The sequence below is a fragment of the Myotis nattereri genome (assembly GCF_964212035.1).
Source record: "Myotis nattereri genome assembly, chromosome: 17".
Taxonomy (NCBI): Eukaryota; Metazoa; Chordata; class Mammalia; order Chiroptera; family Vespertilionidae; genus Myotis; species Myotis nattereri.
In genome coordinates, this window is record NC_138092.1 from 15338782 (window position 1) to 15361663 (window position 22882).

The 22882-nt window shown below is 39.2% G+C and overlaps 1 long non-coding RNA gene across 1 annotated transcript in view; it reads right to left on the reverse strand.

Annotated features, from left to right (window-relative positions):
- LOC308533303 overlaps positions 1 to 22541 on the reverse strand; it is a 56625-nt gene extending 34084 nt beyond the window's left edge. Inside the window, exons 1-4 of the long non-coding RNA XR_013997050.1 lie at positions 22426 to 22541; positions 21642 to 21736; positions 17611 to 17665; positions 9667 to 9824 (exon numbers count right to left, since the gene is read on the reverse strand). This is a non-coding gene — a long non-coding RNA (uncharacterized lncRNA). The remainder of the gene's footprint in view (positions 1 to 9666; positions 9825 to 17610; positions 17666 to 21641; positions 21737 to 22425) is intronic.
- Between the last annotated feature and the right edge of the window lie 341 nt (positions 22542 to 22882).

Below are 22882 nucleotides of genomic sequence, written 5' to 3' on the forward strand. Positions count from 1 at the left end.
ACACATAATACATACAGTTTTAAATCTTAGAATTTTTACATGGCATCCATTGAGGAAGATATTCTTCAAAGATCTTTTAAGTTATTTTATTACCATATGCTATTATTTATTTATTAGTCAAGCTTGAAACAGCCAGTGACTTGGGCAGAGATTATATTCAGATTTTGGAGTATAAAATTGCCAGGTTTTCTACAGCTCTGAGCTTTGTTATCTACTACTTTAAACTATTAAGTTTTGTGGTTTCTCGCCATGTGAGATGGGGGAATTGTGGAGCTCCCATAGACAAGAAAGCCACAAAGTGGGCGTTCTTGCCCAAAGCAGTGGTAGTCTTTATAGCATAAATGATTCTCAAGTTTCTGCCTGCCATTCGATGATTTCTGGTGCATCTACATGTTTTTTTTTTTTAGTATTTTTGGCAGGTTTTGTAATTGTTTACATGTGGAGGAAACTCCTGAACTTTTCCTGCCATTATTATGAAAATCTTGCCCATGTGAGTATCATTAGATTATTAAAAATCTTTGCTAATTTGGTAAGTGTAACTTACTGCTTTTTTAATATTATAATTCTGATTACTGGTGTGGTTAAACATTTTTTGTATGTTTATTGGCTATTTGTATTTCAGCACTTGTAAATTATCTGCTCATTTCCTTTGTCTATTTTTAAATTCTGGAATCTTATTTTTTATTGATTTAGAAGAGTTTGTATTATTAAAATATTATTACTCTGCCAAAAGTTATTCTTTGAAAAATACTTCCCTGTTAGTGGTTTACTTTAAATTTTGTTTATGGCATGATTAACATATAAATTGATTTTTAAAGGAGTGACATCTCTACACATTTCAATCTTCTTATCTAGGGGCCCAGTTTATATTTCCATTTGTTTGAATTGGTGTTTATCTATCCTGCTAATAGAGTGAATTTTAATATGGATCTTGTTTATTACATTTTTAATGTTTTCCTTCGTTGAATTGCTAGGTATTTTCATTACAACTTCTAATGATCATTGTTTTTTATAAAACCTGTCCCACCTCACTAACTTTTTTATCATTTTGACAGTTACCTATATGTATTGTCTCACTTAATTCTCAAAACAATATTATTATGAAAGTGTTATTATTATCCTCATTTTTATATGAAATATATCAGCCTATATGGGTTTAAAAATATATGAAATATAATGAACAATCTTGTATACAATATTAAACTATGAACCTACTTCTTGATATCATTTGCCTCACTCTTCACAGTTGACTCCTTATTTGAATTTAGTGCAGCAGGTCTTAATAACGCCATTTTGTTCAATAACATCCTATATAATAAAAGGCTAATATGCAAATCAACTGAACAGCAGAACAACCAGTTGCCATGATGCACACTGACCACCAGGGGGCAGATGCTCAATGTAGGAGCTGTCCCCTGGTGGTCAGGGTGCTCCCACAGGGGGAGCACCACTCAGCCAGAAGCCTTGAGCCGGGCTCACAGCTGGTGAGCACAGAGGTGGTGGTGGGATCCTCTCCCGCCTCCATGGCAGTGTAAGGATGTCCGACTGATGGGTTAGGCCCGCTCCCACTCCCCAAGTGGGCCTAAGCCATCAGTCAGACATCCCCCAAGGGCTTCCAGACTGTGAGAGGGCACAGGCCAGGCTGAGGTACCCCCTCTCCCTGTGTGCATGAATTTTGTGTACCAGGCCTCTAGTTTTGTTACAATGTTGCTGATAAAAAATTATCGATTTCCAGCTGGGGCCACTGCGTGTATAGAGTTTGCACATTCTCCCCATATCTGCACAGGTTTTCTCTGGGTACTCTGGCTTCCCCCCACATCCCAAAGATGTGCACATCAGGTAAACTGAGGTCTCTAAATTGCCCCAGTCTGAGTAAGTGTGGGTGTGGGTGTGGGTGTGAGTTTGCCCTGTGACGGAAGGGCATCCTGTCCAGCGGAGGTCCCACCCTGAGCTGCCAGAAGAGGTTCTGTCCATGAGGAAACATGAACTGAAATAAGCAGTTTGGAAAATAATAATCTTACTTCTTTTTCTTCATTTTTCTTTAATCTCTGAATAGCTCACAACATCCTCAGTTACTTAAAAAAGGCATACTTAATATTGTCCATGAACGCTTAGTAAAGTAATAAAATTACTTTTTTCCACATGAAAAATCTTTCCTTCCTTCTCCATATATTTCATAGGCTCCAAAATGATAAAAACAAAACTTGGGATATGGTAAGTATCAAAAAAACTAGCTGTTACTATTATCAGTGTTATTACTAAATTAGTAGTCACAGAAAGTTACCAAACCAAACAGACAGAAGCCATTAGAGCAATAAACAAAGCAGTAGGCAATATATTCGTTAGTTTGCTAGGGCTGCCATAACAAATTACCACAAATTGCATGGCTTTATAATATAACTTTATTGTCTCAAGCACAGATCTGGAGGTTAGGCACCTAAGAGCCAGGTGTTAGTAGGGTTCGTTTCTTCTAAGAGCTTTGAAAAAGAATTTGTTTCCTGCTTCTCTGCTAGCTTCTGGGATTTTGCTGGAAATCTCGGCATTCTTTGACCTGTCAAAGCGCACCACCTCAATCCCTGCCTTCATCTCCACATGGCTTTCTCTCTGCATGTGTATCTGTCTCCAAATTTCTTCTTTTTAAAAAGACACCTGTCATGCTGGATTAGTGCCAATCCTAATGACCTTCTTTTAATTTGATTACCTCTGTAAAGATCCCATCTTTACATAAGGTCACATTCTGAAATCTGAAAGGTTAGGATTTCAACAGACGAATTGCAGGGTGACACAATTTAACCAATAACATATCATAACCCATTAATAAGTAATATTTCATTGGGTATTTCTTAAGTCACATTTTTACATAGTGGTTAATCATTCTCATCATTTTCTTTTCATGAACAAGTCTAGATATTTGTATTAGAAATCCAATGTGCATTCTTCACTCTTTATTGGGTAGGCTTATGTTTAATTCATAGCAAACTGTTGTTCACAGTGATCGCAAGAATCTCTGTTGCCGCCTATTTTCCTGAGTTCAAGGTACCCTGTCATCAGTAATTAGCTATGAGAGACAAGGAACACCAGGTGAGCAGATACAACTTTAAAAAAAATTGCTCTAAATAGATTTTCCCCCCATGTTATGGCAATGTCATCTAAAGTCTCATATGGCAAAATTGTTTCACATTGTTAAAAAAGAAACCTTATGCCGAAACCGGTTTGGCTCAGTGGATAGAGCGTCGGCCTGCGGACTGAAGGGTCCCAGGTTCGATTCCGGTCAAGGGCATGTACCTGGGTTGCAGGCACATCCCCAGTAGGAGATGTGCGGGAGGCAGCTGATCAATGTTTCTCTCTCATCGATGTTTCTAGCTCTCTATCTCTCTCCCTTCCTCTCTGTAAAAAATCAATAAAATATATTTAAAAAAAAAGAAAAGAAACCTTAATAGGCTTAAACAAATATGCCAAGAATGAGACGGAGAACAAATCACTGAGGCATTCATTTAATTAAAGTTGATGTCTGCATCTTTTTCTGAGTTTATTGATATTGTATATTGTTATTGACTTGAGTAGGGTGAACTTTCCATAGCATTAACCATGTGGTGAACTGTAAACTTGTCGCTATACTAAAGAAAAACTAATGCATGTTCTAGGTCACAGATACTGCCAAACCAACTGTTATTGCAATCAGATTGTTTTATTGAAACTATACAAGTACTCACATACAGAAATAGTAGTTGTTGGTAAAAGGTTGAAAGATATGAGCTTGTTGTTTGTTTTTGCTCTAAACTATACACTTGCTCTTGTTTGCTCTGACTAAAGTGTCATCATGAAGGAAAGCAGGGCTGGCCTGAGGTCAAATATCTGAGTGGTCAAATTTACCAGCTCCCTTTTTTTCAGCTTCTTCTTCTTCTCCTCTTAAGATCGCCTCCTGCCCAAAGCACAGTTATTAAATATTGTCATCTTTTTATGACTGCAAGTCTTTCTAGCTCCAGCTTTTCAAAGGGAGAGTGGTATGATACAAACACTGATAAAGTATATTTTATTGAATACATGAATGAATCAATCAATCGGTGAATTTCATCCAACCAGCACTGACTTTTAAAAAAAATATATATTTTTTATTGATTTCATTGATTTCAGAGAGGAAAGGAGAGGGAGAGGGAGATAAAAACATCAATGATGAGAGAGAATCATTGGTCAGCTGCCTCCTGTATGCCCCCTACTGGGGATTCAGCCTGAAACCCAGGCATGTGACCAGACCTGGAATGGAACCCTGACCTCCCAGTTCACAGGTCAATGCTCAACCACTGAGCCACACTGGTTGGGCAAGCACTGACTTCTTACTATTGAAAATCCAAAATTAATTTCCCTTTCCTTATTTTTTACTACGTTTAGTGTCTCCAGTTTGTCTAGTTATAAAAATGTAAGATTACAAGTGTAATAATTAACAGTATTAATAATTTACCATCCAAAGTTATTTGCTTTCCATTTAAGTGAATCTCTGCGTTGTAGCATTTCAGCCACTATGGTAAGAAAAACCTTAGACTGTCACTTAAGTCTATTTTTCGGTTGTTCTCCAAGTAGCAAATCCAGTCCTGAGCAGAATGGCTAGGTGCATAGCAGACGCATGATATAAGTGTATTTACTGACTGATGAGAAAAGATGAGAATTCAAACACTGGGATATTATCTTAAATATGAAAATCTGGGTTTTGTTATATTTCACTGAAACCAAGATTTTTACATCATCAATAAAAACTGGGAAAATACTCAGTATTTCCTGATAATCTCAACTAAGGAGTTCAGGTTGATGAGATCAAGTTTTGATCAGAGAAGATGACAGTGAGAAGTGTTTCTCCATTTCAGGCATCAATAGTGGACAGTTTCCTGGCAGCCTGGGAAAACAGGATGTTGTGTGGCAATGTGACAGAGCAGATTTTTTTTTTTTTACAGGAAAAGGGGACTTGAAAGTTAAGTCAAAAACTGGTTTTAGAATATAGTTGAAACACAAACTATTATTGGTCCTATCTATTTTGGTCTTTGCAAATCCAAGCTTCTTATTACCATGGGAATATTTAAATGAAATTGTGTAGATATGAATAAAACCCCCTAGTCTGAAGTCATGAACTACATTTCCTAATGACAGTAAATATTTCAAAACATCTTCCTGCCAAATATTCTAGTAAGCATTATCTATCTTATGAAAATCCTAAGGCGATACTCTGTACTAAATTAAACGAGGCTTTATTTCCCACAACTGCCAAAAACATGACAAAAGTTCATGTTCTCTTTATCCAGACTTCTGGACTGGGACTTCTCAATGAAACTTGTTCCAGAGACATAATTGTTTGGGTCTTCCCTGCATGGAGTTCCTCAACATATTACTGAAGTAGAGATGAAAAGGTAATAAGGAAAATACTTCTAAAATGTGTCAAGTTGTCAACATTATCAAGAACACTTTCAAGATCATCTTAGGTGTATAAACACTACACAAATAAAATAGACAAATTTCCTGCCCTTTAGAAATTCTCAGTTTAAGATAAAGTACTTGAAACTAATATTAGAATTACAGAGTCAATGAATTTAGAACTTGATAAATATTCAAAGATTACCAATATGAACATTGAGGCTAAGGAATCAATACAATGTTCTAACTTGATGAGTCTAAACTAGAATCCTGGTTTCTGGATTATCAGTCCAGTACACTATCCATTTGCTTAAGCATCCAGATTTCTTAACTGTTCCTTTCTAGTGCATAGAAGTACACTTTTCCATTCTGAACTTCAGTTTCCGTGCTGATAAAAACCTTTATCTTTGCAGATGTAAGTGTGAAGGACCGAAGAAATAACCAATCTCCAGAACCAGCACAGTGAGCCTTTATTGCCACCGCAATGCACTCATCTCTGTAGGAAATGGGAGTGGCATAGGCCTGGTCTCTGGTTGGTTCCATTCAGATGCATTCTTACAGGAAGCCAAGGAGATTAAAGAAACTGAGGAGGGATGGGAAATACGTATTTTGCTATCGTGCATTTTTGCGTGGAGTTGGTTTTCTTCCAAACTGTAGCAACCCCCACAGAGAGGATTTGGGTTTGTTATTCCTATTGAGTATAATATTAGAGTTACAGTATCATCTTCTGTATCAGCTAAAAACCAAAAATGCGAAAAACTATTTAGAAGAAAACAAGTGGAAGTATTTAGCTAAATACACTTTTCATGTTAAGAGGTCTTGACTGTGTGTTGCTTTGTTGTTACTGATGGTGTTTGGGTGAGATCAGTAAATAGGAGAGCTCTTTCTCATCAATAAATGTGTTTAAGATAGAATCAGAACTTTAAAAATAATCATTTATTAAACTATTAATAGTTTATTGATCCTTGTTAAAATGATCGGCTATCTACTGCATGGCCTCCAGCAGGGATCAAGCCTGCAACCCAGGCATGTGCTCTGACCAGGAAGCAAACCAGCAACATTTCGGTGCAGAGAACAACACCCAAACAACTGAGCCACACCAGCCAGGGCAAGTCAGAATCAGAGTTTGCAGAATGGCAGCCTATAGTCAGATTGGGCCTTCAGGTCTATATTCTTTGAGTGGCACAATACTTATTTTAATTGTCTTAAGACCCCTTTAACAGGAACATATATTCTCCATATCTCCGCAGGCCTCACCAATCCATATAACTTACATCTGGATATTTCATTCTTTTACATTCCCCCTGGCCCCTGAAAGCATTAAAGTTCACAGTCCCTGGGATGGGTATTACTGTTATTTCTGTTTTCTCCAGAGAAGAAAATACCAGGATAGAAAAGAAGTAAGCCTTAAAGGTAAGGGGGGATGGGAAGAAGCCAGTGAAATTATTTGCAGATAGCTAAACAATTGCTAAAATGTAAATGGAGGATGGAAATCTACTGAAGTACACAGCCGAATAATAAAATAACTTTCATAAAAACCAAGATTTCAGAAGACAAGAAGAGAGGACCACCCTGTCCAGGAGGTCCCTTGGGTAGCAGTTAGAATCGCCTTTGGCTGGATGACACAAAATCCTAAGTGCTGCGTCTCAGAACTCCACATTCAGCTCAAGGCTGAGACACTGCTCCAGGGAGTCATCAGGACTGGCTCCTTCTCCTTTCCAACCACTTTCCCAAGTGTGTAGATTCTGTTCTTATGATGGCAAAGTGGCTCTTATATGTCCAAGCAGATGTCCCAATCCAGATATGAACAAGGGGATAGGCCAAAAAGGAAAAGATGCATTCTTACTTTTGAGCACAAAAAATTTTCACTTTTTAAAAGTCTCATCCAGTAGATTCCTGCTTGCATTTTATTAGTCCGAAGTGCCTTGCATAGCCAAATCTAGCTGGAAGGTAATCTCAGAAAATTAGTACTTCTACCTGAACATCTTGAAAATAGTTAGGGTTCTGTTGCAAAAAAAAAAAAAAAAAAAAAAAAAAAGACAAGAAAAGCTTTGAAGTAATTTGTTATTAGCTAACAATTAAACAGCATTTTCTACATGCCAAACACTTTACATATAATAACGCATTTAATGCAGGTAACCTCTGCATTAGACGCCATTATATTTCCACTTTGAATATAAGCAAACTGAAGCATACAGGCCTTTAATAACACGCAAAAGACCACCTAGCTAAGAAGTGGCAGAGCCAAGGTTTGATCCCAAGTACTCTGTCTCCAGATACCATGATAATACCACATTGTGTGTATGACACACCCAAAGAGGCACAAGAGTTAGAACTGGCAGGTACACAGAGAGTGACAGGGATGCTGTTAGCTAAACTGAAAGTCTGACTTCTGAACCACACCACAGGGTGACTGACAATCCTATTCCTCATCCACATTTCCCACTCCTCCTCCATCCATTTGACTCCAAAATGAAAGATAAAAACATTTTCTACCACTTAGTATCACTTAAGACTCTTTCAGCTTTGAGTAACAAAAAAGCAAAACAATACTAATGGCGTAAACAATAAGAAATTGTATTGGTTCATATAATGGGAAATCTACCAGTAAAAGCGAAACAGCTAAGCCTAGTATGACCGGACTTCAGCTTCATTGGAACACTATTATCTTTGGTATTCACTCCTCTGTGAGTTAGCCTTGTTTTAGAGGCAGTTTTCCTCATTATAAAACATAGATGACAGAAGTAAGTGATGCAGTATTTTCCTCGTTTCTTTCTTGAAGGAGAGAGAGAAACAAATTCTCTATAATTCTCTCTTAAGAGCAATTAAGGACTCCCTCCCCGCAGAAAAGTTTCCAACTACTCTCCCAGGTCCAGAATTGGTTCCCTTGCCTATTCCTAAAACAATTACTAGCGTAGTATAGAACTGTAAAAGTCCAAAACAGAGAGTTAATGAGGAAATAATGAAAACAACCAAAAAAAAAAATCATTGAAGTGAAGAGTAAATAACACACAAAGTATCTGACTAGTATAAGATTTCCAATCAAGGAATACTGAATGCTAGAATACAGAAGAGTATACTCTCAAATTTATCAGGGTAAAGATATAATTTCTAACCCTAGAATTATATTCCCAGCTAAACTATCAACCAAAGACGAGAGCAAAATAAATACTTTTTCACATACATAAATACTCACGAGTTTCATTTCATATGTACAACATTCGGAGGAGGTTATTTACGGATATATGTCAGAAAAATGAGAATAAAAAGAAAAACAGAAAGTATGGAATACAAATAACTGGTATCCTTGAAAGTGGGATGTAGGTGGGATAGGAAATACAAGGATTGGTGAAACTCTGTGTAAGAATCAATGATGCCCTGAAATTTCTTTTCACATTACGCTGCCAGGTGTCAGCTCACCAAAGTGGTCTGAAGCCTGAGACTTACTCTTCAGAGGTTAAACCAGAGGGATTTTGTATTCAGTGATAGTAACTGAAGTGGGAACACTATAGTGAAAGAAGGGATTATACTGAACAGTGAGGTACTAAAGCTCCTTCTTCGACTGAGTATTGGAGATTTTCTCTTTGGGGAATGTGTTGAACCCAAGAGATAAATACTTAAAGGTATAGACAGAGACCTCCAGCTGCAAGGTTCCCACCCTAACCTCAAAACCCAAACCCCACTCTCTCCATATACACAATGTACGTTTAGGTTTTTAGTGTCTCAGTCATATTAGAAAATAGAAAACCAAGAATAACTAAAGATATATGAGAAAATTCCACATGAAAGACAGGTACTAAATTATATAGGAAAAGTAAAGAAGCATTGAGGAAACATAAAATCTTCAGAGAAATAAGGAAATATTTCCAAAGAAAACCTATAATTACTGGCCTCAGAGAGATAAAACAAGAGGAAATAAGGACAGGAAGCTGAAAAAGATCTGTTTAAGAATCAAAAAAGAAGTCTAAGAAATTAAAATCTGATCACATAAAAAAATTCAGTGAAGATGTGGAAGACAGAGGGAGCTAAAGAAATTTTCCATAAAATACAAAAGCAGCCACTTCTCAGAACAACAGTGGAAATAGAAGTCAGTGAAGCCCTGTGTTTAAAACCTGAGGGTGGTGTGTGACATCGGCAAGATAATTGAATAAGCTGTCCCTTGCTATGTCCCCCACAGGAAACAATTTGGTAACCATCCAGCACCACCTGCCAAGGCACCCGGGAGAAGTGTTGCCCACCTATGAATAGGGTGTTAAGCAAACAGACCTTGGTCCTGGTTGTGGATCCTGAAGTGGCCCATGAACTGGCTTCAGGCTCTCTTGACCAGGATCCGGGAGCCCTGGAGAACACGGATCTAGGCGATCACCCATGGATGAGCGAGCCTTTCTGGAAGTCCAGGAGTCCAACAGAGAAGTTCCAGCACGCTGTTGGAGCAAAAAATACCCAAGATCAGGTGAATTGAAAAAAGTGAGAGGAACAGCTTGGCATTCCCACATTACCCCTCTTCCAAGGTGGCACAGCTCAGTGCCAAGACAGCCCTCCTCAGCCCAAGACCCTTCCCACGAAGTGAAAGTGAGTGAGTGAGTGCCTAGCTTCCCAGCACTGTGGGAAGCTGCCAGGGGCCAATTTCTCTCTCAACCAATCTAGAATGCTGAGTCATGAGCTTCATGACTAAGGGGCCTAAGAGGCTGGGAGAACAGCAGCCATCTCTCAAAAGGTATCAGGGGAATAGATCTTACTGAGTCATGAACTGCTGATATGCCTCACCTGTGGGTACCCACAACGAGCCCATGGGCACCCGTAGCACACTGTGCATCACATGTACACACTCCCCCATCCCATGGAATGTACTTCTGACGGTAGCAAAAGCAAGTTTTGACAGACAGCTAGTGAGCATGTGCAGAAAGGTGAACTGAATCTGCACGCCACGAACTTGAGCATTTAGCATTACCTTCCGGAAAGCAAAAGGAAAGCTGTCAGTAACTGGCCTGTTGAGAAGCAGGATGGAGTAAAAGCATAGAAGCTTAACAATTCTGCCACAAGAGGGAGCAAGAAGCGTGAAGCATATGTATCCGAATAATGTTTGAGAAAGCCTCAGAACCCTAGTAGAGATGAAGGAACGTAATTCTTTTCCAAAGTCAGTCAGTAAAGATCAGAAGAGGTGATTATTACTTCAAATGTGCAGATAGCAATTCAAGACTTCTAGGAATATAAAAATATTCAAATAAAAATGACACCACAAAAGGGTTACAATAATTTTCCAGTAATTGATCCCCAAAACATGGAGCTCTGTAAATTACCCAACAAATAATTCAAAAATAGCTGTTTTAAGGAAGCTCAATGAGCTACAAGAAAACACAGAAACATAATTCAATGAAACCAGGAGAACAATGCACAAACAAAATGAGAAGTTCAACAAAGAGATGGAAGTAATAAAAAAAAAAGGACCAAAAAGAAATTGTGAGGTGAAGAATACAATGAATGAACTAAAAAATGCAACAGAGAGCAATAACAACAAAATGGACCAAGTAGAAGAAGGAATCTAAGAATTAGAAGACAGAACCTTTGTATATATACATTCATAGAACAAAGAAAAAAGAATGAAAAAGAATAAAAAAAGTGTATGTGATCTATGGGGTACCAGGAAAAGAACTAATTTGGGAATTATTGCCGTTTCTGAAGGAGATAGGAGGAAGAGGATATCAGAAAACTTAATTTTTTTAAAATAATGGCTAAAATCTTCTCAAATCTGGAGATTTAGCCATTTATGAAATCAATAATAAACAAGAAAATCAGAAAATTCACAATAATGTGGAAATTAAACAATACACTTCTGAAAAACAAATGTGTAAAGGAAGAAATCAAAAGGAAAATCAAAACTATCTTAAAACAAATTAAAATGGAAACTTAATGCATCAAAACTTATGGGATGCAACTAGAACAGTAACGAGGAAAGATTATAGTGGTTAAGTAAGCTACATTAAAAAAATAAGAAAAATCTTAACTCTATACATCAAGGAACTAGAAGGAGAAGAACAAACTAAGCCCAAAGTTCGCAGAAGAAAGGAAATAATAAAGAATAGAGATGAAATCAACAAAATAGAGAATAAAAATCAATAAAATTTATTTTTGAAAAGATAAACAGTGATCTTACTTCTAGGAATATATCCTAAGAAACCCGAAACTCCCATCAAAAAGAACATATGCATCCCTACGTTCATAGCAGTGCAATTTACCATAGCTAAGATTTGGAAATAGCCCATCAGCAGATGAGTGGATAAAAAAACTGTGGTACATTTACACAATGGAATACTAAGTGGCAATAAAAAAGAAAGAACTCTTACCACTTGCAACTGCATGGATGGACCCGGAGCTTATTATGCTGAGCGAAATAAGCCAGACAGAGAAAGATTAAGTATCACAAGAACTTACTCATATGTGGAATCTAATGAACCAAATAAACTGATGAACAAAAATGAACCCAGAGACACAGAAGCATGAACAGACTGTTGAACCTCAAGAGGCAAGGCAGACGAGGGTGGGTGGGAAGAGATCAAACAATGAACTTGTAGGCATATATGCATAACTGTGGACACAGACAATGGGGTGGTGAGGGCCTGGGGTGGGGGCAGTAGTGGGCTGGAAGAGGTTAACAGGGGAAAAAGGAGGACCTATGTAACATTTTCAACAATAAAGTTTAAAAAATAAAATAAAATTAAAAACTGAAAAACAAGGAAAAAATAAATAAAAGAAATGGATAAATTCTTAAACACATGCAACCTACCAAAGCTGAATGATGCAGAAATTGAAAATATGAACACATCAATTACAAGTTAGAAGAGTGAAGTAATAATAATAATAAAAAACTCTGACCAGAGAAAAGCCTAGGGCCAGATGGTTTAAAGAACTAAGGCTGTATCTGTCACATATGCCACTTGCTGCCAGGTCAGGATGGCTAGTTGACCACACCTATCAAGTGCTTCCTCTACCACAGGGCCAGGAGCGGGGACTGAGCACAGCAGGCTGGCCGGGTCCACAGCATCAGGGGCAGGGCTGTTGTGACAGCCAGGCCTTTGGTCACATGCCCACACTGGGGCAAGCAGGAGTAAGGCAGTATAATTGAGAGCACCACCAGAACCAAGTGGAAATGGGGAAGGAAACTTCTCCAAGGAATGAGGGATGAGGTCATGGAAAGGGAAGAGATAGTGGTCAGATGTGTGTGGATGAAAATGAATCACAGCTGTGACACCGAGCACCGACCGGGCCCCACAGCCTTTGGCAGGGCGCTCTGAACTTACTGAGCCCTTGGGCACCAGGCATGTGGTCCAGTTGGGGTCACCAGCTTTGTGCAGCTCCCCTCACCAGCTCCATGAAGAGGGGGCTGCGGCATTTTTAGGCAGAGAACCCAGAGAGCAGGAGTCAGCTGCTGGATCACAGCCCAGGTCCCTGCGGCAGGTCAGCCAGAGAAGAGAGGCTGACCCTGCTGAGAGGAAGAGGGGAGGAACGAACCCAGACTGGAGGCTAGAGGGCGAGGCCAGAGGACAAACACACTGGGAAGGGAGACCTTGTTCAGCCCTTGTCTTCCATGGCTCTCCCCTCCTAGAAGGCGCAGAGCAGACAGGGATGGAGGGTGAAAAACAGGGTGGGAATGTGAAGAGGCTGTCCCTCCCTTCCCACCACAGGCTTTCCCAGGGCCTGAGGCCGGACCAGCGGGCAGGCCAGGAGCTTTGAAGGGACAAGAGATTGAGCTTCAGACTGGCCTTTTCACTGCCTGAAAATGGAGACCTGGGTGACTAGAAAGCCTGTGGGACCTGCAATACTTCGTCCAGGAATAAAGAATGACGGCCCAAAGCAGGCTGGCTGGGGACCATGTGAGAGAACAGCGTTCTGCTTCCATCTGCACCCCATCGAGTCCAGTGCACCAGTGAGCTGGTGATGATTAGTAAGCACCTTCTGTATGCCAAGCACGGTGCGGGGCATGAGGGACACAGCACTGGACACAGCACCTGGCCTTGCTCCTCGTGCCCTGCCGGGGCTTCCTTTAGAGTGGAATCCCAGGTCTGTGCCAAGGTTGCCCCTTGGCAGCAAGACTGAGCCCTCACTGTATTCCTGAGATGGGGACTCCTGGATGCCCTCTGCTTGTCCTCCAGCTCCTCAAATGGTGTGGGGTGGAGTCCTACATAAAAGTCCTTCCACAGGTCCCCACCCCAGCCCTTTATCGCACGGCCCTCCACAGTGTGGGAGTGTGTTCATCCATGCAACTGACGTCTATTAAACTCCTACTAGGGGGCAGGCCCTGTGCTAAATAAAACGAAGATGACTTGGGGGAAAAAAGCTGCCTCACAGCAAAATCACACAATCGCAGTTTCTGTTGTCAGATCAACTGTGAAGGTATCACAATGCCTGTGTTCAAATAAGCCTTCCTTTATTGTTTCAATTGTTCTATTTTATTACTTGTTAATCTCTCACTGTGAGTAATTTATAATTTAACTTCATCATAGGATGTATGTATATATAGGAGCAATCATAGCATATAGAGGGCTCAGTACTATCTGCAGTTTCCAACATCCACTTGGTACCTTGGAAAGTGCCCCCTGTAGATAAAAGTGGAATTACGGTATCATTTACTTAGAGGTTGCGCATAGAATAAATTTTAAAAGTTCTCACCACACAAACACACCCAAAAAAGTAACTCTGTGAGGTGATGGAGGAGTTAACTAATCTTATGGTGGTAATCATTTTGTTATATATATATATTTGTAAGATATATATATATATATATCAGTTCCTAATGTTGTCAATTAACTTATATAATTTTACATGTAAATTATATCACAATAAAACTAGAAAAAAATTCAGGAAAAATAATTTGTACCATATAATTCTGCACCCTCCCAAACTATATACTACATATGAGGGGAGAATAAGTATAATTTCAGTTGTGCCAAAATCTTAAAAAAATAAAAATTCCTTGTATATATATATATATGTATATATGTGTGTGTGTGTGTGTGTGTGTGTGTATGTATGTATGTGTGTGTGTGTATGTGTATATATATATATATATATATATATATATATATATATATATTCTCAGGGAGCTACATGAAATTTTACTCCAGAGCAACAACAAAAGTAACAAGAAAGAAAGAGAAAGTGAAAAAAGAGAAGATCAGAGAAGACAGGAAAAGAGAAAAAAAGAAAGGGGGTAGTAAACCAGAAAGGAGGAATACACAGCATTTAGGAAACGAAGTATCAAACACAGGACAACATTAAGGGAATTCGTGGGATAATGATGAAAGGAAAGCTTAGTCACAGAAAGCAGTGGGTCTAGAGTGGAGCAGAAGGTTGGATGGCTCCAAGAAAGACACCTGCATAGGGAAAAGAGAAAAGACCTAGTAGATTATCTGATGTCTTTGTACTAATGTAATGAGGTACTTAACCGTAATAGATTGGCAAAGGATTTGGGGATAAAATAGTGACATTTCATAGAAAACTGAGAAGATGACAAAGAAAGTAATTATTAACTCCAGGAAAAAGAAACAGATCCAAAGAAAACATAATTGTCATACCCATATTGATGAATAATAAAAATTTTGATTTAACCAAAAACTTGAATGAAGTGTGTGTTAGGGATGTATAAAGCTATTACATCTTCATATTTTTAGTAGATAGTCAATAACAACTAAACTAATAATGTTTTAAAGTAGTAACGCATGTTACTTAGAAACATGAGGTGAACATTGGGAGAATCAGCTAATAAGATTTGACAATGATTACACCTCTGGGAGCAGAAATTATCTTTGGGACACTGAGTGGGATAAGAAACAGCTAATTTTCATTATAGGCTTTGAAAATCGATTGGATCTTTATATCTGTGTACATCTATCTGTTTAATAAAAATAAAAATTGTTTTTAAAGGAGTATATTAGCCATGTAGTTTAATTTTTATTACAAGATACATTTTAAAAGTGATATAATTATCCCTTTCACCTTCTTTTAGAGTCTAAATTTTACTCCAGAGCAACAACAAAAGTAACAAGAAAGAAAGGGAGAGTGAAAAAAGGGAAGAGCAGAGAAGACAGGACAAGAGAAAAAAAGAAAGGGGGTAGTAAACCAGAAAAGAGGAATGCACAGCATTTAGGAAACGAAGAATCTAACACAGGACAACATTAAGGGAGTTCTTGGGATAATGATGAAAGGAAAGCTTAGTCACAGAAAGCAGTGGGTCTAGAGTGGAGCAGAAGGTTGGAAGACTCCAATGAAGAAGAAAGACACCTGTGGGTCGCCACCCCTTTGGCGGTCGAAGGACCCTTTCACAGGAGTCACCCAAGACCATCCTGCATATCAGATATTTACATGACGATTCATAACAGTAGCAACATTACAGTTATGAAGTAGCAACGAAAATAATTTCATGGTTGGGTTACAACATGAGGAACTGTATTTAAAGGGCCAGAAGGTTGAGAACCACTATTTTAGACGATTCTATTATCAGTATGCTCTAGCATTGTTATTCATAACCCTCATCTTCAGTTCATCCAAATGCATTATTTTAATACATTTCAGCCAGTAGATAATAGCAAAGATAAGTGACTTGATTAAATCTATACACATAGCAAGTGTTCTCAAAAAAGATGTTCAATTTCTTCTTTTGCATTCAGGAATTTAGGCCCAAAGTTATAGGTTGGAAAATAAAACTTACCACTGAAGTATAAAGAGTACTCATGCAGATTATAACACCATTTGTAAAATTTATGGGCAAGGTAATCTGTTAGATGGTTATTTAAAATGTGACAAAGTAAAGTTGAAAGTAAAATTCCAACATCTGGGGCCAGAATATCTGTATTCAGGAGGGTTAGATGTGCATTGCCAATGAATCAAGATGCCCTTGAGGTACTCTCAACTCTTTTTCTAAGAGGCATCCTTGATTGAAGTGAATGTCCCAAATCAGTAATTGATATCTTACTTACTTATCTTTGTTAAAATTTGTTGATTTACCCACTGAACATTTGTAAGAGTTATTGACCATCTCAGGGTTGCTCAGGAAAAGAAAATAATCAAAAGTGCTTCTGGTGGCTAATTTTATTCAACTTGACTGGCCTAGTATTTGATCAAACATTCTGGGTGTATCTGCCAGAGTGTTTTGGATGAAATTAACATTTAAATTAATAGACCGAGTAGAGCAGATTGCTCTTCCAATGTGGGTGAGCCTCTCATCCAATCCACTGAAGGGAGAATTCCCTCTCTCTGCATGGTGCCTATCAGCTGGGACATCAGATTTTACTCATAATGGAACTTACTAGTATAAGTCAGCTCTCCTGTTTCTTAAGACTTTCATATTCAGACGAGGGTTATACCACTGGCTCCCATAAATCTCCAATTTGGCAACTGATGATCTTGGGACTTCTCAGTCTCTATAACTGTGTGACTCAATTCTCTATAATTAATATCCCCTCCTCTCTCTCTCTTTCTCCCCCCCCCCTCTACACACACACACACACACACACACACACACACACGTTCTGTTTGTTTGTTTTTAAAGAAAAATCCAAGACTAACACAGTTTTTTATATAACTTTTCTGGAGGAAATTAACAAGTTCAGTTAAATTGACATTTCTAAATACTTAAATATCCAGTCAACCACACTGAGGTCATAGATATCTAATTTTTGTCTTAGTTTAGTCTTTTGGCTTGAATGTAACAGGAATCACCTAATACTAATCTAGGCCACATACAATTTTAAAAAGGAAGGTGGGGAGGGATTTATTGTAAGGAGAGACAAGTATTTTGGTGCCGTCAAGGGCAGGAGTGCCACTACACACCACGAAAGAGATTGAACAGGACGTGAGGCCATTTCATGTTCCCATTTAGACTTATCTCAGGACATTCGTTTTATTTCTTTTTCTCTCTACTGACAAACTATCACTGTTACTCTGTTCACAAAGTGATAACCATGCCATAATTCAAGAGGTTTAACTCTCCTTAATTCAAGAGACCAGCTCATGTAGGGGATGAGACTCTTGATACTAACTCTAGATTCTTATGGGAGGAATTTGGTCATATTTGGTTTAGGTACTCCTCATGATCCAACTATCTTTTAGGAGCATAGAGTCATGTTGTATGAACACGACTGTCATCCCCTGTACCTGTGACTGTGTGGATGAGAATTAGAATTGTGTCCTATCTCAGAATAATTCTGAACTTACGTTTTCTTTCAATTTATGTTAGATCTTCTGTGTGTCCAGCACTGGGGCTGTCATTCTGAAAAAGAAAGACACGTTTCTTACCTTCACAAACCTTACTATCTAGTTAGGTGTTTTGTGGCATATAGGGGACTGGTGAGAACTGGGCTTATATATACTTAAATTGCCAATGTAATGCAACAAGCTTTTGCAGACAAAAAAGGGTATTATGAAAGCAACTGAAAAGAGGTATTTCGTTCAGACTTGGGAGATCACTGATAACTTTTTGTGAGAAATCACACCCATGCTAAGACTATAAAGATGCATAGCGGGGTTAGCCTCGTCAAATAGATGAAGAAAACACCTAACAGAAATGACAAGACGGGAATGTTTATGTAAACAACAGATCATGTTGATGGATCCCAAACAAAGTCATATTGGAATGCTGATGGGTGTCTTCCTTTGGATTTCCCCAAAATCAGATCTTGAGATAAGACCAAGTGAGTCCTCTGTGTTGGCATCACTCTTAACAGATTTGTCCAACAAAGATGGCCAATAACAATATGTGCATTCTCCCCATGTAGCAACCCCAGCAGAAAAACAGCACCTTTTCCTGGATGGTTTTAGGAAAAAGTTCCATCACTGACTCTTCTGGGAACCATTGGGCCATTGAGCCAATCACCATGGCCAAACATCTGGAATATTCTGATTAGTCAGGCATTAGGGGATTCAGAAAGGCCACACTTGTATCACCAAATAGTAGGTGAGGATGAGTAGTTCTTCAAAAGATAATACAGCATTATCACCAGAAAAGAAAATGGATGCTAAGCAGGCAAAATCAACACACGTCTACTAAAATTTGGGGTGTTACTCCTTTAATATTTACTTTATACTTGGAGGTGTGTTATGTATACAGACTTAGCAGCCAAGTACTTTGGGGAAGGAGGTGGTAAGTGAGTTCATTCAATGGCTCTCTTCTATCAGAGTAGTAGTTAGGACATAAAGGATGATTGCCAAGAGTAAAAATTTAAATCATCGACACTTTATCAGCATATCATAAAAATTTACACAGAAAGAGGATAGTAATTCTTAACCCATATTAGGTTCAGAGACTTTTTTTCACAGATATTTTTTTAAAACTCATAAATTTAATAGACCTGCTCCTTAACACATTTTTTTTTTTGTACACACATGCTTCTTTTAAAGCATTCAGTCTTCCAATCCCGATTGACTGGATGCTTTCAAAGCCCTTGGCTCCCTTGCAAGTAAACAGATAGTCCTTTTCATAGTTATAATATAGAAATGCCATTTAGATGAATTTGTTGATTTTTAGTTTTAAACCGCTGAAATTATAAAGATACACAAATACTAAACACTATTTTCATAGCGTATTCTTGTTCAATTCAGTGTCACAATCTTAAATCAAGACAGATAAACTGTATTCAATTTCTGGTGAGGATACAAGGGCAAAAAATTAAGTCTTTCTGAAGCTTTTGAATATTGTTTACTCCCATAATAAAGAAGGCAGCTTGCTGCCTAATAAGATGAGGCCTGGGAGGTTGCTTTATCAATTTGTTGATTCCTTGGAGGGAAAAAAAAACACATTTTAAAAACAAATCCAAGAGTAAGACACACATGAATGCAATCCATTTACACTGAGAGCACATTTCTATACTGTTCCAAATAATGAACTTCTGTATAGAAATTTGTTCCTTCTACCATGCCTTCCCTAAATAGTATGTTCAAGAATTAAATATATCTATGTTTATAGGAACCACTTTAGGGTTTCTCTGCCTTTTTTTTTGGATAAACAATATTATAAACAACCATAAATTTGTGAAAATGTTAAAATGCTAAATTTGTAGGTTTGCCAGATAAAATACAGGATGCCCAGTAAAATTTGAATTTCAGATAAGCAATAATTATTTTTTAGGATAAGTATGTACCAAATATTGCATGAAACATACTTATGCTTAAAAAAAACACACCACTATTGTTCTTTATTTGAAATTCAAATTTAATTGGGCATCCTATATTTTAATTTTCTAAACCTGGCAACCCTATACACTTGCACACAATATTGTTTTATTCATTTGTAAATAAACGTTTGATTTACATATTAAAGTAGTTTTGGTACAGGCATCTCATTTTATTGTGATGTCTGTTTTCCAGTTAAGAATATACAATTATATTCTCATTCCCCGCCCCCCCATAATCAGTTTCAACTCATATCCTTTAAACTCCCACAGAACTTTATGAAGAAAACCAGACTGAGATAGATGTTTCTTTATTTCCAATTGGTTTCAAATCAACTCTTTTAGTATTTGAGGAAATATTATTAAAAGTTGTATATTTTATGCTTCTAAAGTAACATATATATGATATTAAATGGTTTGTCTTCAAAAGCAGAAACTTTTCAAAATGAACCATTGTGTAGAAATGAAATCAGTGAGTGTAAAAAATGAATAATTCATTTTTAAGTAGATGAGAAATTATTTTGTTATGTTACTTATACATCTTCACATTTATAGTTAAATAGTAATTTGCGATACACAGAGTATTAGTTGTGAACTGTGGTTTTCAATATCACAGACACATTTGTTGCTGTGGTTTTGCAATATCATTCCCTAATGCTTCTCTCCATTGTGGTTTTCATAATCATTGTTTGATAATCATGTAACTGTGGTTTGGGGCTGCTATACCCATTTGAACAGAGATAATTGCTTATAGGTTTTGCTGTCTTTTTATTTTATAACCTTGGTAAGTTAAACTAGAAAAAAGAAAAATTTAACTTTAAATAACATTAACATTCTCATTAAACATTATGACAAAGCACAAAATATAATAGTATCCTTGTTTAATTCATTCATACTAGCTATAATGAACATGCATATTTATAAATTAAATAAACTATATTTATTTCTAATAGTGGAGTCTGGTTATTTTATCAATCTTGCCTTGAATCTCCTGACTTTTGCTCCTTTCAGCTTTTAAAGTGAATCTTTAGCTGAGATTTATTTGTTTCTCTTTTGCTTTGCATATTTAACCATTTCAAATGCCAAAAGAAACACTAACTGTTATGATATTTTAATTCCAATGGGCATTCCTTTTGGGTGATATAAAAAGTCAGCCAGTTCTGTAAAAAGATCTTTAAAAGCCATAATATATAATACATCCAATTCTAAGCACACCAATTTAATTGTAATGAATTGAAAATTAAGAAGGCAAAAATCTGTGGTTCTCTGTTGGCTTACTCATTCCACAACAGACACAAGTTACCCTGCTTTTCCTGGTACTTATGGCTTTCATGTGCTGGTCCTTCAGGGGAGGGACTTTATCAATATAGTGCTTTTTTTCCACTGCAAAGGACCATGTATTCATACAACCTCATATGGTAACCAGCGCTCATGGTAATGTTACAAAATTCACAATTGGTCTGCAGCTCTGTATAAAGATTCTCGCAGCCATACCTTTCACAGGGCAACTCTTTCTACCTTCCAGAAGCTGTCCTGATGGGGTTATAAATGACACTGATTACAGTGCCTCCTGCACAGGGAGCCGCCTGCATTATGCTCCATCAGCCGAAGCTCTCTCCTGACCCTCAGATGCTTTTAGAGTTTGGTGGGGCTCCCACCAAGGCTAGTCAACCAGACAAAGGGGAGCACAATTTCAGATAAGAATGGATGATCTCACAACCTGGGGGAAAGTCAGCGGTATCTGGGGGAGGAGGGGGGGGGGAGGATGTATGTTAACTGGGGTAGAGTTTATTAGTAAATACTGATGACAGAAAGCAGCCAGCTAAACTGCCACTCAGATAGAAGCTACTTCCAGCTCACCCGGGAGAATATATTTAATACTCAGTGTATAGGAAACTATGAGAAACTCAGCTAGCCTCATGCAGCTTAACTTGGCCGAAATAATAACTATGCAAATCACTTCCAAATTTGTTCTTCTGTTGGCTTGCCGTTTCCAACCTTCTACACACACAATAATTGAATAAGAATGAAACAAAACTTTAAAAGCCAAAGAACCATGAAATAGTTATTAGGTCTTACCTGCTTGGGAAATTATGGCAAGATCAAATCTTTTATTAGTCGTCGCTGCTTCCCTGCCGCAGGAGAACTAAAAGGGTTAAAGGTCATGGGGCTGGCTGCGGAGGGACATCAGAAAGTTAGTATCTGGTGAGGGATGGCTCACTTCCCTCCCAGGGCTAATCACCTAGCGGTCCTCCTTTTTGATGTGAGGAAAATATCTGCCTGTCTCCAAATTTGGAATTTTTTACAATATGACATGAAAGGTCCAGGGGAGACGGAGCGCTTTAAGGACAGCGCTCAGCAGCATCCCCTCTGCGCGGGCCGAGTGGGGGATGGTCCACGTCCAGGGCGGTCTCCAGGGAACCCCGAGAGCAATGAAATGGTCTCCTGAGAGCCCGGGCAGATGAGAGGACTTAACTGGCCCCAAGACACACAGTTGGCATTGGTGATCAGCTGGCTCTCGCCCGAGGATTTTGCCAGGGGCCTAACCTTCCTGCCAAGAACCTGGAAGGGCGGGGGGAAGGGGGGTGGGGTGGAATGGAGGCTAGGGGAGGGGGCGGCAGAACTGGGAGCGCAAAGTTTACGGAGACTGAGATTTCTTTGTGCCCCACCGCCTAAGCCAGGAGTGAGAGAGGAGAGTTGGGGTCCATCCGAGGGGGCTGTTGGAAGAAGTTGCCAGGAGGGGTGCCCTGGCGGCTGCCTAGCGCTGACGCGGTGTCAACAGCAGAAGGTGGCCTCCTTCCAAGTCCGCCCCGCGCCTCTCCACCCCCCACCCCCCGCCGCGCTCCCCGGCACCCCACCCGACCTCGGCCGGGCCCCGGTGAGCGTCCGGACTGGCTTTGGCTGCAGCCAATCCTCCTTGGGCTGATGGACTAGTCTCCCCTCCCCACCACCCCGGCGCGCCCCTCCCTCCCGCGCCTCGACGCCTCCCGCGGCAGAGCGCGAGCTGCGCGGCCCGGAGCGGCGGCGGCGGCGGCGCTCGGGAATCTGCCCCGCACGCCCGGGCGCGGGGAGAGCGAGCGCGCTCCTCCTCCCGCGCCTTCCGCCCCCTCTCCCCTCCGCTCGCGCTCCTTCCCCTCCCTCCTTCTCTTCCTTCTTTCCGGGTTCCCCTTTCCCTTTTCTCTCTCCCAGTCCATTCGTTTGTAAATTCCCGTTCTCTCTCCCCCCCTCCACCCCACCAACCCCCCCCCCCGCCCTCCCCTCCCCACTGTCACTCTCTCTGCCCCCCTCCGTCTTCTCATTTGCCTGCTCGTCTCCAAACG